Below are 16861 nucleotides of genomic sequence, written 5' to 3'. Positions count from 1 at the left end.
GAAGTTTCGGCCAAGATGGAATATAAGGTTTAGATCAAAATGTTGAAACCTAAACATGATTGTTTATGCTCCTTCATGACACATGATTTATTACATGTTGTTAGTTGAGTGTTCATGCAACATGTTGTATAAATAAAACCTAGGACTCTACCTTAGGTTTCGGCCAAGAGAAAATATAAGGTGTAGAGTAAGATTTTGAAATCTAAACATGCATATTTATGCTCCTTCATGATACATGATCTATTATATGTTGTTAGATAAGTTTTCATGCTATATGATGTATAAACAAAACCTAGAACCTTTCTTTGGGTTTCAGCCAAAGATGAACACAAGGCTGTTAGAGTGTATACTAAAAGCCTAGCTTTTGGTATAAACATTTATCTAGAAATAAGAATCACATTGGTCAAATATCTACATTTATGATAAATGTAGTTGTTCAATTAATTTATATTGTAGATAACATGGTGTGTGGTGTCACACACAGAAGATCATGTTATCAGTTCTTTATAAATTATAAACAGTTGCTCACGACTAAGATGGAAAGGAACAAACCATTGAAATAGTCGTAGTGTAATTAGGTATTAGTTTATCTTGACTAATAAATTACACTAGTACACTCTAAGTGTATTGAGTAGGACCATTTTAGGTAAGTTCTTTTTATATTGACTTGATAAAAGAACTAGACCTTAGTTATTATGGAAGTGTGTGCTCTTAATCCTAATATAATAATAAGAACATATATTTGATATTTATTTCTTTAATTTATCAATGGGTGAGATTTAGTTCGATAAATCAATAAGTCCGATAAGTTGGGAAATGATATCACTTATAGTGTGTGTTGTTGATTATAGAAGGAATCTGTGTACTAGTAATCTAGGTTGAGAATGACCCCAAGAGGAGCTCATAAGGATTGTCATGTTAAACCCTGCAGGTGGACTTAGTCCGACATGACAATAAGGTTGAGTGGTACTACTCTTGGACTAAGATATTAATTAAATGAATTGTCAGTAACTCACTTAATTAGTGGACATTTGACATCTTAAACACAGGGAGATTAACACACTCATAATAAGAATGAGCCCAAAAATGTAATTTGGGATTGGTGCGGTAGTTCAATAATAGTTCTTTAGTGGAATGAATTATTATTGATGAAATTAAGTTATGTGTTCAGGGCGAACACGGGATGCTTAATTTCATCAGGAGACCAAAACAAATTCCTCCTCTCGATCCCTATCGTAGCCTCTTGTATATAAAAATTTATACCCACCACATACCCACCTTCTTACCCAACCAATAAGGGTCGGCCAAGCCAAGCTTGAAGCTCAAGCTTAGGGCCGACCAAGCCTAAAGGTTGAGCCTTAAGGTGGCTAGCCAATAGCTTGGAGCCCAAGCTTAGGTGGCCGGCCACATTACATTAAAAAGAATTTTATTTAAAATTATTTCTTATGTGGATATCATGGTTTTAAAAGAGAGTTTAAAATTTAAATATTTCCTTTTATAGCTTTCTACAAAAGATTAAGAAAAGATTTGAAATCTTTCCTTATTTGTAGATTGAAAAGGTAGATTTTAATTTTGAGAAAACTTTCCTTTTTAACCATGTTCATGATTTAAAAGAGAGTTTAAAAATTAAATATTCTCTTTTATAAGTTTCTACAAAAGATTAAGAAAAGATTTGATATCTTTCCTTATTTGTAGATTAAAAGAGATTTTAATTTTTAGAAATAACTTTCTTCTTATCCACATGTTTAAAAGAAATATTTTAATTTATAAAATTTCCTTTTTACAAACCACCATGAAGGGAAAAATTATTGAATACATTTTTTATAAATTTCCGGAGACAAATTAGGAAGTTTTAATTTTTGTTTTAATTAAAACTCTCCTTGTTTTGGGGAAATAAGTGGTCGGCCATGTATATTGAGAAGAGAAAATTATTTTTAATTAAATAAATTTTTCTTTTCATGGCAAAAGAATTAAGGAAGTTTTTTATTTAAATTTCTTTATTTGCCAAGACCAAGGATTATAAAAGAGGGGGTAGAGGTGTCTTCATGGCTAACGACTCTATTATTCTTCTCCTCTCTTTTCCTCCTTGGTGGCTGGCCCTAGCTTCTCCCTCTTCTCTTCTTCTTGTGGCCGGCGGCAACACCTCTTGGTGCTCTTGATGGTGGCCGGTTCTAGCTAGGAGAAGAAGGAGAGAAAGGAGGTTTTGTTTCTTGCATCCCTTGGAACTTGGTGGTGGTGGCCGGACCTCTACTTCTCTTGGAGAATTGTGGTGGCAACCTAGAAGGAAGAAGAATGTGCTTGGTGGTTCTCGTCTCGGAAGATCGTTGCCCACACAACGTCAGAGGTTAGAAGAGGAATACGGTAGAAGATCAAGAGGTTATTTTTGCTTACAAAGAAAGGTATAACTAGTAATTATTTTCCGCATCATACTAGTTTTCTTTGTATTGTTATTTTTGGAAATACCAAACACAAGAGGCATATGATTCTAGAGTTTTCGAAATAGTTTTTTTGAGTTTGTGTTTTCTTCTTTTTCGAATTTGTGATTCGATTGTTCTTTTTGGTTAACCTAGAGTTATTTAAGGAAATAAATATTAGCTTTCCTTAAAAGGCTTTGCCTAGGCGGTGGTGGTTGCTCCCATATCCAAGAAGGCCATGTGCCTCGCCATGTAGTCCTGGAGCCTAATTTTGGAAATTAATATTTATGGAATTAATAACTTAGGTAGATTTGAATCAATTGTGTTAAGTTCCGCTTGCGATTCAAATCTAAACAATTAATAACAGATAAGTTAAATTTGGAATCAATGATGTTAAGTTCCGTCTGCGTTTCCTAATTTAACTTCTAAATAACACAATAGGTTATTTAAGGAAAGGTTCGACACTTGTACAAAAAATTTTTGTACAGTGGAACCGGTACGATTTTCAAAGGATAGCCAACAATTGGTATCAGAGCTAGGGTTTGCCTCTGTGTATTTGGTTTTCAAATTATGTTATGCATATGTCATACATAATTTAGGCAGGATAATAGTAGGATGTACTAACTTTGTGGTTGCAGACTCCAACTATTATGGCTTATAGATGTTGTGTGTGATTGGACCCTTGGACATGTCAAGGGCATTATTTTTGTGTGCGCATGATTGTATGCGATAACCAGAGGCACAGCGGAATAAGAAGCAAGATGGATGCGATAACTTGACCCGATGGCGGTGGCTAAAGATGGCAGCAGCTAGGGTTGGAGCACATGGAGGACAGTAACAGGAAAAGGCCATAATAGTTGGAAAATAATTTCCATATTTATTGCTTTATTTACTGTGATGTGTGTGTATGCATGTGATGTATGCTAGGATAACTTAAAATTCCTCACTTTAAATAACTAAGTGGGAGAGGGATTTATTTTAATAAATTTCACGGTCTCCATTATTGATTTGTAAGTGATGCAAACAAACTTGCGCGTTGGCTCTGAGTGCCTTCCTCCATATCGGATGAGTTTGTTTGCGGATTACTAGATCAAACTTCCATTTAGGATGACTATAGAAAATTAATTAAGAGCGTGTGATCTTCTCCATCGGAAGGGGCATAATCTTATTAATGGACTTAGTGTCATGTAATGGTATACACTTAGGCACGTCTAATAGTATCCTCCCCATCGGAGTCATTGCTATTATTTGTGTGACCAAAGGAAAACTAACTATTAATTTGTCAAAAAGATAAGTTGACAAGATAATAAAATTAAAACCCCCTCTTACAAATGTCGAGTTTTTGTATATGTCCACACTATCGTGGCATACAAAATTCACAGTGTATGAGGTAATTTTATTTGTCAGGATGACAAGAAAATAAAATTAATGGGAAAAACTCCTCTTACAAATGTTTGGTTTTGTATACGCCCACACTATCGTAACATACAAAATTCACGGTGTTTGAGGTAATTTTATTTGTCATAAAGACTTATTGACAAGATAATTAATGGGAAAACCCCTCCTCTTATAAATTTTTGAATTTGTATACGTCCACACTATCGTGGCATGCAAAATTCACGGTGTTTGAGGTATTGGTGAATTTAAATGATATTGTTTTGAGGAATCAATATTATTTCAAATTCAAAGTTATTGACCAAAATATTTGATAGACCAACTATTAATTTTATTGGTCATAAAGTTAGGATGACGAGATAATAAAATTAATGAATAAAATCTCCTCTTTGTTTTTGTATACGTCCACACTATCATGGCATACAAAATTCATGGGGATTTTAAGGTGTTGGTCTTGACCAAATATTTTTGTGATTATTAGGATTTAAAATGATTGTCAATCCCTAGTTGTTATACTATAGAATAGACTTAGTAGTCCCAATTGTAATGATTGGAAATAGGACTTGGACATTTAAGGTAAACTGTCCTCTTAGAGCTAAGAACAAAATAAGTGTATTTCATTCATTAGTTAATACATGATTAGTGATGTTATCTACCGGTACCTGGTGTGTAGATACGGGAGCCACTAATCATGTCTGTAATTCATTGCAGAGGTTCCAGGAAACCCGATAACTATATGAAGGGGAAGTCACCGTCTACATGGGCACTACTGCAAAAATAGTAGCTATTGCAGTGGGAGATGCTTATCCTCTGATAGGGATAAAATATAGATTTTAAGAAATTATCTTTCTGTACCAAGTTTAGAAAGAATTTGATTTCAGCTTCTAAACTATAGAAGAATAGATATTCTATCTATTTTGATAACAAACTTGTTATCAAGAAAATAGGAAAGATATCTGTTCTGGTATGTTGGTTAATAATTTATAAATCCAATAACTCCCACGATGCAATAAATGGAAATTAATAACACATCTTCTAACTATTAAGAGAAAGCAACTTTTAGAAATGAACCAATTATATCTTTGGCATCAAAGGTTAGGTTATTTTAACTTAAGTAGGATTCATTGGTAGCTGATGAACTTTTGGGTTCATTGGTAGTGGAAATCTTTCCAACCTGAGAGTCTTACTTGGAAGGAAAAATAACCGAGAAGCTTTTAAGTCTAAGGGATATGGAGCCAAAGATATAATGGAATTGGTTCATTCTGATTTGTGTGGTCCTATGACTATCCAGACAAGAGGTAGTTTCGAATATTTTATCTATTTTATAGACAACTATTCGAGACACGGGTAGATTTACTCAATACACCGCAAGTCTAAGTGCTTTGATTAGTTCAAAGAGTACGAGGCTGATGCGGAGAAATGTCAAAGTAAAAATATCGAGACACTACGGTGAGATCGTAGTAGCAAATACCTCTTGGGAGAATTGTCACGCCCCCAGAAGAGTCCCTGTCCGAGAAAATTTCGGCAGCATCTCCCCTGTACGGCGGACAATCAAAAATTTTCTACAAGCACTAAATACTCAGCCACAGGCGGCTGGAATCATAACAATAATAAAAATCAATCACCACGCAGTTTATATATATATTCAGCCTCTGGCTAACACAACCACGCAGTAATAATACTCTGACTCAAAAATCACCCTACTCAACTACACTCGTAAAGCTCAAAACCGACAAACTCACCTCTTCTGCCATCCAGGCAGGCATGTAGTAGAATAAAAACCAAATCCAAATCCATCGATATAATAAAATCTATATCATGTCCATAAGCAAATAAATCCAGAACATAACGAGTTCAAACAGTCTAGAACAGAAAGAAACCAAAGAAAACCAAACATATCCTGGAGGTCTGCAGGACCAGCACTACGTGCAGTGAGGACTAGCGACTGGAACTCCCTCCTGACAGCATCAACCTGAAAATATCAACAATGGAGGCGGGGTGAGTCCAATACTCAGCAGGTACAGTTGATATGCAAAGTAAAGAACCAACACCTAGCACTAATCATGCGTACAGTCTCCTGATAAGAAAGATAAGAATGCATCTGAAGTAAACAGGAGAATGCTGTACTAACCAGGTCCTGAGTATAAGGTCAAACAGTCCGAGTGGTATAGGAATCCTGTATGCATGTCAAACATAGGTATCCAAACAATATGCAGCATATAAATGCAGCAAGCACAAACACAAGCAATAAATGCATCATGCATATGATGCCAATGATGCGTCCTGGTCACCCCTGACGCCAGTCGATCATCTCACACACAATAGTGAGGCCGAGTGGGTAGGGCTGTGACAACCGTGCACTCTGTCGTCACTACTCCTGATGAGTGACCGAGTGGACGGGATGCTGTCGGAGTACACCTATCCTCCTACCCCAAATCATAGATGGGGGAGCGCAATGCTCTCAACTCCCGGTACTCAAAGACGGGGAGGAATCCCTGCCGGATAACACGTTGTGTCACACTACCCATGAGCGGACCAACGGTGCCTAACAGAGTCCCTGCTGCAACACACTCAGCCTGAATCGACCACTAACCCATGAGTGGTGGTGTGTGCAGATCCATGTAACTGGCGATGTGCTCAACAATAATGGAGCGGACTATCGTACAGCATGCAATCATGCAAATGGTGCATGGCACTAACCACAAGAATATCCTGACCTAATCCACATATATATAAAAATGCATCAAAGGTCAACGAATCCAAAACAATCCAAAGGTATACAGAAGGTATAAAACCTAGGTCCTGAACATGGTCAAGCATGGCATATCACTACCCCTATAAGCATATATAAACAGGTAAAATATACCTGAGATGCAAAACCAATCAATCAATCAAGCATGTAAGATTTGAGTAGTGATTAACCGAAACAGATAAGAAACACAATTAATACAACATGTTAATTTAATTACTAAGCATATCAAATGACATAAGTCAAAAGTACCCGCCTCCGAAAATAGAAAGGTCCAATCTGACTCCGAGATACTCGTCTCACGTCAAAGTCCTGTGTTAAATCCCACAGTTTAACTAATTTAATTATAAACAAATAGATAAACTAATTTCTAATCCACTGACCAGTTAGGGTTAGTTTCATTAACCCCAACTACACCGCTATACAACTTCTAAACCTAAATCAATAATTATTGCTAACACAACTAGCAATAATCTAACACAAAGATCAAAACCATAAACCTTACCTCAATTCAACCGCTGCTGGAAGTCACAAAGTTGTTACCCAATTAGGATTGTTTACAGCCAGCAAAGATAAATTGCTGCTGGAACAAAACGAACAAACCAAAACAGTAATTAATCCACATTCTTAAACATACAGAATTTCCAACCAAGCTACACCTTACCTCAATCCTCACAGCAGGGAGGTTGCTGCTGGAAATTGCTAGCTGAAAATACCTACTGTCGCAAATTCTTGGCCGGAGCTACACTGATTCTACAACCACAGACATCCACCCGGTGAGCACAACATCCTGTACCAAATCTGAAATCCAAATCCAATAAACCTTACTTACCCGATACCTTCTTGTTTTCTCTCTGCCGACAGCTAGTGGTGAAGCAGGAAGATCCGATGGTGAGGTATAGGTCACGGTGAAGCCACTAGAGCTTGGAGTTTTGCCTTTGGTTGAAGACCAACTCGCTAGAGCGGCGGTGAACCAAGTCTAGGGCATGACTCGATACTGCTCGCTCTCGGCAGTGGCACACAGAGGAAGAACTAGGCTCGGCGGGGTGGACACACTGTTCCAGTCGGCTGTGGGTGACAACGGCGGCGCAAGATCACAGGGGAGGCCGTCGGCTGTGGTGGCTCCGGAATCTCCACAGCGAGGGAAAAAGAGAAGAAGGCGATCGGCGGCGCCGGGTGGCTAGGGCACCGAGGGGTGCGTCGGCGATTAGGGCACAGCCGTCGGGCTGTGGAGTCGTCGGGTGAGGCTCGGCAGGCACGCGCGGGGGAGAGAAGAAGGGAAGAGGCAATGGCTTCGGGTTTCGGGGAGGAAGAGACCGCCGGCCGGCGGTTAGGGCCGGCGTCGGGCGTGAGAGAAGAAGAGGAGAAGGCTCGGGTAGGGAGAAGAGTTTTCGGTGAGGAGAATAAAGAAAAGGAATTTAAAAAGAAAAAGTAAAAAAAATCAACTTTTTCTCACTTAAATGGGGTAGCCCGAATAGGCTTTTCCGGGCCCCGTTTTTATCCCCGTCAACTCGTCCGTACGAGCTCCGAAAAATTCCTGAAAAATATCCAAAAATTCCGAAAAATTCCCTTATTAATATTCCTCATTTTTCCGGTATTTTACATTCTCCCCCACTAATAAAAAATTTGGTCCCCAAATTTCAGTATCTACCATCAGCATGTACTAATAACAAATAACAATAATAAATGCTGAACGGTAAACAAAATCACATACCTCAAGTGAAAAGATGGGGGTATCGAGCTCGGATCGTATCCTCGAGCTCCCAAGTAGCCTCCTCATCCGAATGATGCTGCCATCCGACTTTAACCAGCCGGATAGACTTGTTCCGCAACTGACGCTCTTTCCGGTCAAGAATCCGTACCGGAACCCCCTCATAAGTAGCATCAAGCTGAAGGGGAACTGGAATATCTGCCAGCACATGTGTCGGGTCGGGCACGTATCTCCTCAGCATCGATACGTGGAATACATCGTGCACACCTGATAGGGACGGTGGTAGTGCCAATCTGTAAGCTACCGCTCCGATCCTCTCTAAGATCTCGAAAGGGCCAATGTACCGCGGAGCTAGCTTACCTCTGAGTCCAAATATCTTCACCCCTTTCGTGGGTGAAACTCGTAGAAATACATGGTCACCAACAGAGAACTCTAAGGGTCTGCGTCTCCGATCAACATAACACCTCTGGCGATCCTGTGCCTCTAACATCCTCCGTCTGATAGTACGGACCAACTCTGCGTCATGCTGAGCTCTATGAGGTCCCAACAACTGGGCCTCTCCAACCTCATCCCAGAGGACGGGTGTCCAACAAGACCTACCATACAACGCCTCAAACGGTGTCAACTGGATAGTCGAATGCAAACCGTTGTTGTAGGCGAACTCTACCAATGGAAAATGGTTCTCCCAACTGCTTCCAAAATCCAATACACATGACCTCAGTATGTCCTCTAGAGTCTGAATGGTCCGCTTTGACTATCCATCTGTCTGAGGATGGACAGCTGTACCGAAACAGAGCTACGTGCCCAAGGCCTACTGCAGACTCTGTCAAAAATGAGACGTGAACCGTGGATCTCTATCCGAGATGATACTCAACGGAACACCATGTAGTCTGATAATCTCCCGACAAAACAGATCTACCTATCGATCCAGGAAATCAATCTTCCGGATCGCTAACGAGTACGCGGATTTGGTTAATCGATCAACAATTACCCAAATCGCGTCATGCCCTCGTCGTGTCCTCAGCAAACCTACCACAAAGTCCATAGTAATGTGTTCTCATTTCCACTCAGGATTAGGAATCTGCCGAAGTAAGCCGACAGATCTCTGGTGCTCGGCCTTCACTTGCTAACAGACAAGACATCTAGCTACAAAATCCGCGATGTCTTCCTTCATGTCGTCCTTCATGTCGTTCCACCAATAGAAACATCTCAAATCTTGGTACATATGGGTACCGCCTGGGTGGACAGCAAATTATGAGCGATGAGCCTCAGGAAGTAACTCCTATAAGACCAGATGAGACTGAAACACGCAAAATCTGCCTCGGAAGTATATAATACCCTCCTTGTCTCGTGTAAACTCGGTCTGCTGCCAGAAGCTATCTGGCTGCAAATGGACCGTAAATACTGATCTCCAACCTGGGCCTCCTGAATCCTCATCCTGATCAAGGATTGAGCAACCATGGTAACTAGAATACCCTACTCTGTCTGTCCCTGCTTCGCAAGGCCTAACCCGGAGAAACCCTGAATCAAATCTGTGACCACAACTCGATGGCAAGCTAAAGTCCCTCTGGATTTCCTGCTGAGTGCATCAGCAACCACATTAGCTCTTCTCGGGTGATAGCTAATGGTACAGTCATAATCCTTCAGGAACTCCATCCATCTCCTCTGTCGGAGATTAAATTCCTTCTGGGTAAAAATATATATTTGAGACTCTTATGATCAGTGAGAATCTCAAATGTAATACCGAACAGATGCTGCTGCCAAATCTTCAAGGCAAAATAATGGCAGCCAGCCACAAGTCATGTACTGGGTAGTTCTCCTTATGCTCCTTCAACTGCCGAGAAGTAGGAGACTACCCTGTCGTGCTGCATCAAAACAACGCACAAACCATGTAGAGACGCGTCGGTATAAAGCACGAATCCGTCCTCTTCAGAAGGTAAAAACCAACATCGGAGCTGACACTAGTCTCCGCTTCAGCTCCTAGAAGCTGATATCATAATCCTCAGTCCAAGTGAACTTCACGCCTTTCCTGGTCAAGCGTGAAAGTGGCATAGCAATCCGAGAGAAACCCTCAACGTATCTCTGGAAATATCGAGCCAAACAAAGGAAGTTGCGAGCCTCTTCTATAGACTCCGCCTACTTCCAACGGTAACAACCTCGATCTCCTGTGGAACCACGGTATACTCCTACTGGTGACCGTGTGTCTCAAACATCTCATAGAAGACAACCAAAATACACACTACTGATCTTCACATCTAGACATTTCCATCGAAACATCTCTAGGACTATGCAAAGATGATGTGCGTGACTCACCGTGGATCCAAAATAAATCACAACATCGTCAACAAAGACAATGTAAACCGATCCAAACATCCTGGGAATACCAAAATCATCCAGTCTCTGAAAACATCTAAGGTTCTGCAAGCCTTAATGATAAAACCAAGATACATAATGTCTGTATCACAAACCTTCTTAACCATAACATCCCTGACAATAAATCTGTAATATAATCATCAACGATATAAATCCTCTAAGCATAGATCCTCCAGTGTGAGAGCAACGCTCCATCACAGAAAATACCATATATGTGGGAGCAACGCTCTACCACAATAAATCCTCAATATGTAGGAGTAACACTCCACTACAAATAATCTATAACATGTATCTGCAATAGATATAGGAGCAATGCTCCGCTACAAGAAATCCGAAATATGTATATGTGGGAACTCCGCTCCACCACAAACGATCCATAAGTGTCCAAGGCACCTAACTATCCAACTAGAGGCTGCACGAGACCACTCAACCACATATCACTGTGGGCAGCCAAAGGTATAAACAACCTAGTAAACAAATCAAATCCATAGTCAACTCTATCATCATCCTAGTGGGTTGGTCACCCACTAAATAGGAGAATTAGTTGACAGGGTTATACAACCAATAACATAATGTAGACACTCAGCATTCTACATTCAACATAGGTAGAATCATCATGATGCTACCCACCATACACTTGGTACACATGCACACACAACATATGTATGATCGACATAATCCTCCAATTTGTACACACCCAAACACACTCACAGCACGGGTATAAATCAGTGTGATACCTCCAACAATACCTATCAAACCCGTGTGCATATATCAACAAAGGTATAATCAACAATACACCTCAACAACACTCACATGACATATGTACACCTATGCCAAGAGTATAATCAACGTAATACTTCCAACAAATCATAATCGGCACAAGTATACTCTCAAAACAATCATATAATAAACAAGATACCTCAAATATTACACCCAACACATCCGCACATATAATAACTCAGATTAGATCGATAAGATACATCCAATAAAACACTCAAACATATGTGCACATTCCACAATATAGTTTTTAATTGGCAAATACCTCCAATAAACAATCAGACATGTATGTCTAACCTCTCGGGTATAATCTACTAGAAACCCACAATAATCATATGTATAAAGGGGTACGACCCAAAAGATAAAGTCAGAATTCAAGAACATCAAGACACTCTCATTTTTTTATCCTCAAAAATATCAGCCCACATAATATCAGATGAATAAGTCTCTACTCCCCATGAGAGCAAATTAATATTCCAAACATCAAATCACTATTTATCCACATAGTCCAATATCAAAGGAAGCAAATATCAACTTTATCATCCTGTTTACTAACCACAACTAACCAGACTTATTACAATCCACAAGTACACTCAACCGTAAATTCTCTAGCACCTGATCTATATCTGATCACCAATTATAATCATCAAATATGTGAATATCATACATGACACTTACTATATCACCATCAATGACAACCCAAATAATAGATCATCAAAATAGTTATCCACTAATAAATCATCAAAACAATATCTAGTAATAGATCATCCGACAACCACATAACATTTACTCTCATAAATCATTAGAAATCAACATATCACAATATCTGATCTCACAATATCCCTCAACCTCAAACCTTTCTCAACAATGATCAAACATGATAACTCCCCAATAATCAATTTTCATCGTATCGGATACCCTAATATCCAAAATATACGAGTATAAAAACTCTACTGGCTAAGTCCACAGGAATATGTAGGTATCATCCATTACCCAGCTAACAATAGCAGAGGCTGATATGTGCCTCCATCTCATAATAGTTGTAACAGAAGCTGAAACTACTGATGGTATGATATGAAAAATTACCAGAGACTATAATCCTTGATCTCTATTAGGGTCGACCAAGATCAGTGGCTAACCCATCACATGTAATATGGCTACAACAACCAGCCAGGTAATAAAGATAAAGTGCTAATAGATGCACTAACTATCATAAAATAACAACATACCTATTTGCTGTCTGGAGATGTTCCGTCGCTGTCCAATCCCCAATTTGACCTCAAAATTCCGAACGTACCAATCGCCGGAAATCCAAATAAATCTGAAACGGAAATCCGAAACATAACCATATCGTAAATCCGATAATGCCCAGTTTGACTCGCAAACCTGGCTAACCCAAATATCCAGAATACCAACAACAGGTATCCAATAAATCTCCAGAACACCAAAAGCAGGTATCATAACCCGCTCTGATACCAAATAAATTGGTATCAGATAAATCCCGAAATTCCAAAACACGGAAATCCAACAAGCGTCGCCGAACTCTGGCGCTCTGATACCAAGTAAATAAATTGGTATCAGGTTATCCCAAACATCAAAAATACGAAAACAAAAGATCGTATACCTGTGCTCTGATACCACTAAATTGTCACGCCCCAGAGGAGTCCCCGTCCGAAGAAATTTCGACAACATCTCCCCTGTACGGCGGACAATCTGAAACTTTCTACATATCTCCATACCTCAAATCACAGCCCAAAGCTAGTTGCTGCCTGAACAAAGGTAGTTACTGGAAACCCAAGTAACGCCCTGCAATTCACTGTTCGGATCAAAAGGGAGCTCAAGAGTTCATCACAACCAACAACAACCTAATTCTAGAACAATCCATGCACCTTACCTCTACCTCTAACTGCCCGTGAGGACCAAGAATTCGACGAGTTGCTGCTGGAACCTCGTGACCTCTATGGAAGCAGCCAAAACAATTTTCCAAGGAATATTTGCAAGCCACCGAGGTGAAATCTGGTGCAGCCAAAAACACAACGAACCTTCCCGATAAAATCATAAGAAAATCTATTAAAATTTCCTGTAATATCTATTCCCATTACCTCTTCTTCGGTGATGCCAGAGGGTAAGGGAAAGGAGAAACCGGCTGAGGCAAAATATCCAGTGGTTGTGGCAAATAGCTTGGGTTCCTTGCAGTGCTGACCAGTTCTTTATAAATTATAAACAGTTGCTCACGACTAAGATAGAAAGGAATAAACCATTGAAATAGTCGTAGTGTAATTAGGTATTAGTTTATCTTGACTAATAAATTACACTAGTACACTCTAAGTGTATTGAGTAGGACCATTTTAGGTAAGTTCTTTTTATATTGACTTGATAAAAGAACTAGACCTTAGTTATTATGGAAGTGTGTACTCTTAATCCTAATATAATAACAAGAACATATATTTGATATTTATTTCTTTAATTTATCAATGGGTGAGATTTAGTTCGATAAATCAATAAGTCCGATAAGTTGGGAAATGATATCACTTATAATGTGTGTTGTTGATTATAGAAGGAATCTGTGTACTAGTAATCTAGGTTGAGAATGACCCCAAGAGAAGCTCATAAGGATTGTCATGTTAAACCCTGCAGGTGGACTTAGTCCGACATGACAATAAGGTTGAGTGGTACTACTCTTGGACTAAGATATTAATTAAATGAATTGTCAGTAACTCACTTAATTAGTGGACATTTGACATCTTAAACACAGGGAGATTAACACACTCATAATAATAAGGAGCCCAAAAATGTAATTTGAGATTGGTGCGGTAGTTCAATAATAGTTCTTTAGTGGAATGAATTATTATTGATGAAATTAAGTTATGCGTTCAGGGCGAACACGGGATGCTTAATTTCATCAGGAGACCAAAACCAATTCCTCCTCTCGGTCCCTATCGTAGCCTCTTGTATATAAAAATTTATACCCACCACATACCCACCTTCTTACCCAACCAATAAGGGTCGGCCAAGCCAAGCTTGAAGCTCAAGCTTAGGGCCGACCAAGCCTAAAGGTTGAGCCTTAAGGTGGCTGGCCAATAGCTTGGAGCCCAAGCTTAGGTGGCCGGCCACATTATAATAAAAAGAATTTTATTTAAAATTATTTCTTATGTGGATATCATGGTTTTAAAAGAGAGTTTAAAATTTAAATATTTCCTTTTATAGCTTTCTACAAAAGATTAAGAAAAGATTTGAAATCTTTCCTTATTTGTAGATTGAAAAGGTAGATTTTAATTTTGAGAAAAATTTCCTTTTTAACCATGTTCATGATTTAAAAGAGAGTTTAAAAATTAAATATTCTCTTTTATAAGTTTCTACAAAAGATTAAGAAAAGATTTGATATCTTTCCTTATTTGTAGATTAAAAGAGATTTTAATTTTTAGAAATAACTTTCTTTTTATCCACATGTTTAAAAGAAATATTTTAATTTATAAAATTTCCTTTTTACAAACCACCATGAAGGGAAAAATTATTGCAGAAATTTTTTATAAATTTCCGGAGACAAATTAGGAAGTTTTAATTTTTGTTTTAATTAAAACTCTCCTTGTTTTGGGGAAATAAGTGGTCGGCCATGTATATTGAGAAGAGAAAATTATTTTTAATTAAATAAATTTTTCTTTTCATGGCAAAAGAATTAAGGAAGTTTTTTATTTAAATTTCTTTATTTGCCAAGACCAAGGATTATAAAAGAGGGGGTAGAGGTGTCTTCATGGCTAACGACTCTATTATTCTTCCCCTCTCTTTTCCTCCTTGGTGGCTGGCCCTAGCTTCTCCCTCTTCTCTTCTTCTTGTGGCCGGCGGCAACACCTCTTGGTGCTCTTGATGGTGGCCGATTCTAGCTAGGAGAAGAAGGAGAGAAAGGAGGTTTTGTTTCTTGCATCCCTTGGAACTTGGTGGTGGTGGCCGGACCTCTACTTCTCTTGGAGAATTGTGGTGGCAACCTAGAAGGAAGAAGAATGTGCTTGGTGGTTCTCGTCTCGGAAAATCGTTGCCCACACAACGTCAGAGGTTAGAAGAGGAATACGGTAGAAGATCAAGAGGTTATTTTTGCTTACAAAGAAAGGTATAACTAGTAATTATTTTCCGCATCATACTAGTTTTCTTTGTATTGTTATTTTTGGAAATACCAAACACAAGAGGCATATGATTCTAGAGTTTTCGAAATAGTTTTTTTGAGTTTGTGTTTTCTTCTTTTTCGAATTTGTGATTCGATTGTTCTTTTTGGTTAACCTAGAGTTATTTAAGGAAATAAATATTAGATTTCCTTAAAAGGCTTTGCCTAGGCGGTGGTGGTTGCTCCCATATCCAAGAAGGCCATGTGCCTCGCTATGTAGTCTTGGAGCCTAATTTTGGAAATTAATATTTATGGTATTAATAACTTAGGTAGATTTGAATCAATCGTGTTAAGTTCCGCTTGCGATTCAAATCTAAACAATTAATAACAGATAAGTTAAATTTGGAATCAATGATGTTAAGTTCCGTCTGCGTTTCCTAATTTAACTTCTAAATAACACAATAGATTATTTAAGGAAAGGTTCGACACTTGTACAAAAAATTTTTGTACAGTGGAACCGGTACGATTTTCAAAGGATAACCAACAATTGGTATCAGAGCTAGGGTTTGCCTCTGTGTATTTGGTTTTCAAATTATGTTATGCATATGTCATACATAATTTAGGCAGGATAATAGTAGGATGTACTAACTTTGTGGTTGCAGACTCCAACTATTATGGCTTATAGATGTTGTGTGTGATTGGACCCTTGGACATGTCAAGGGCATTATTTTTGTGTGTGCATGATTGTATGCGATAACCAGAGGCACAGCGGAATAAGAAGCAAGATGGATGCGATAACTTGACCCGATGGTGGTGGCTAAAGATGGCAGCAGCTAGGGTTGGAGCACATGGAGGACAATAACAGGAAAAGGCCATAATAGTTGGAAAATAATTTCCATATTTATTGCTTTATTTACTGTGATGTGTGTGTATGCATGTGATGTATGCTAGGATAACTTAAAATTCCTCACTTTAAATAACTAAGTGGGAGAGGGATTTATTTTAATAAATTTCACGGTCTCCATTATTGATTTGTAAGTGATGCAAACAAACTTGCGCGTTGGCTCTGAGTGCCTTCCTCCATATCGGATGAGTTTGTTTGCGGATTACTAGATCAAACTTCCATTTAGGATGACTATAGAAAATTAATTAAGAGCGTGTGATCTTCTCCATCGGAAGGGGCATAATCTTATTAATGGACTTAGTGTCATGTAATGGTATACACTTAGGCACGTCTAATAGTATCCTCCCCATCGGAGTCATTGCTATTATTTGTGTGACCAAAGGAAAACTAACTATTAATTTGTCAAAAAGATAAGTTGACAAGATAATAAAATTAAAACCCC

At 38.7% G+C, this 16861-nt stretch overlaps 1 long non-coding RNA gene across 1 annotated transcript; it reads right to left on the bottom strand.

Moving 5' to 3' along the window:
* Positions 1-7071: 7071 nt before the first annotated feature.
* LOC122053862 lies at positions 7072-7636 on the bottom strand. Its single transcript, XR_006132410.1, has 3 exons — positions 7391-7636; positions 7223-7311; positions 7072-7138 (listed from the first exon to the last, which is right to left on the bottom strand). It is a non-coding gene; the product is annotated as an uncharacterized LOC122053862 (long non-coding RNA).
* Positions 7637-16861: the final 9225 nt, after the last annotated feature.

The sequence above is a fragment of the Zingiber officinale genome, chromosome 3A (assembly GCF_018446385.1).
Source record: "Zingiber officinale cultivar Zhangliang chromosome 3A, Zo_v1.1, whole genome shotgun sequence".
Classification (NCBI taxonomy): domain Eukaryota; kingdom Viridiplantae; phylum Streptophyta; class Magnoliopsida; order Zingiberales; family Zingiberaceae; genus Zingiber; species Zingiber officinale.
This window is presented reverse-complemented; position numbering and strand designations above follow the sequence as displayed.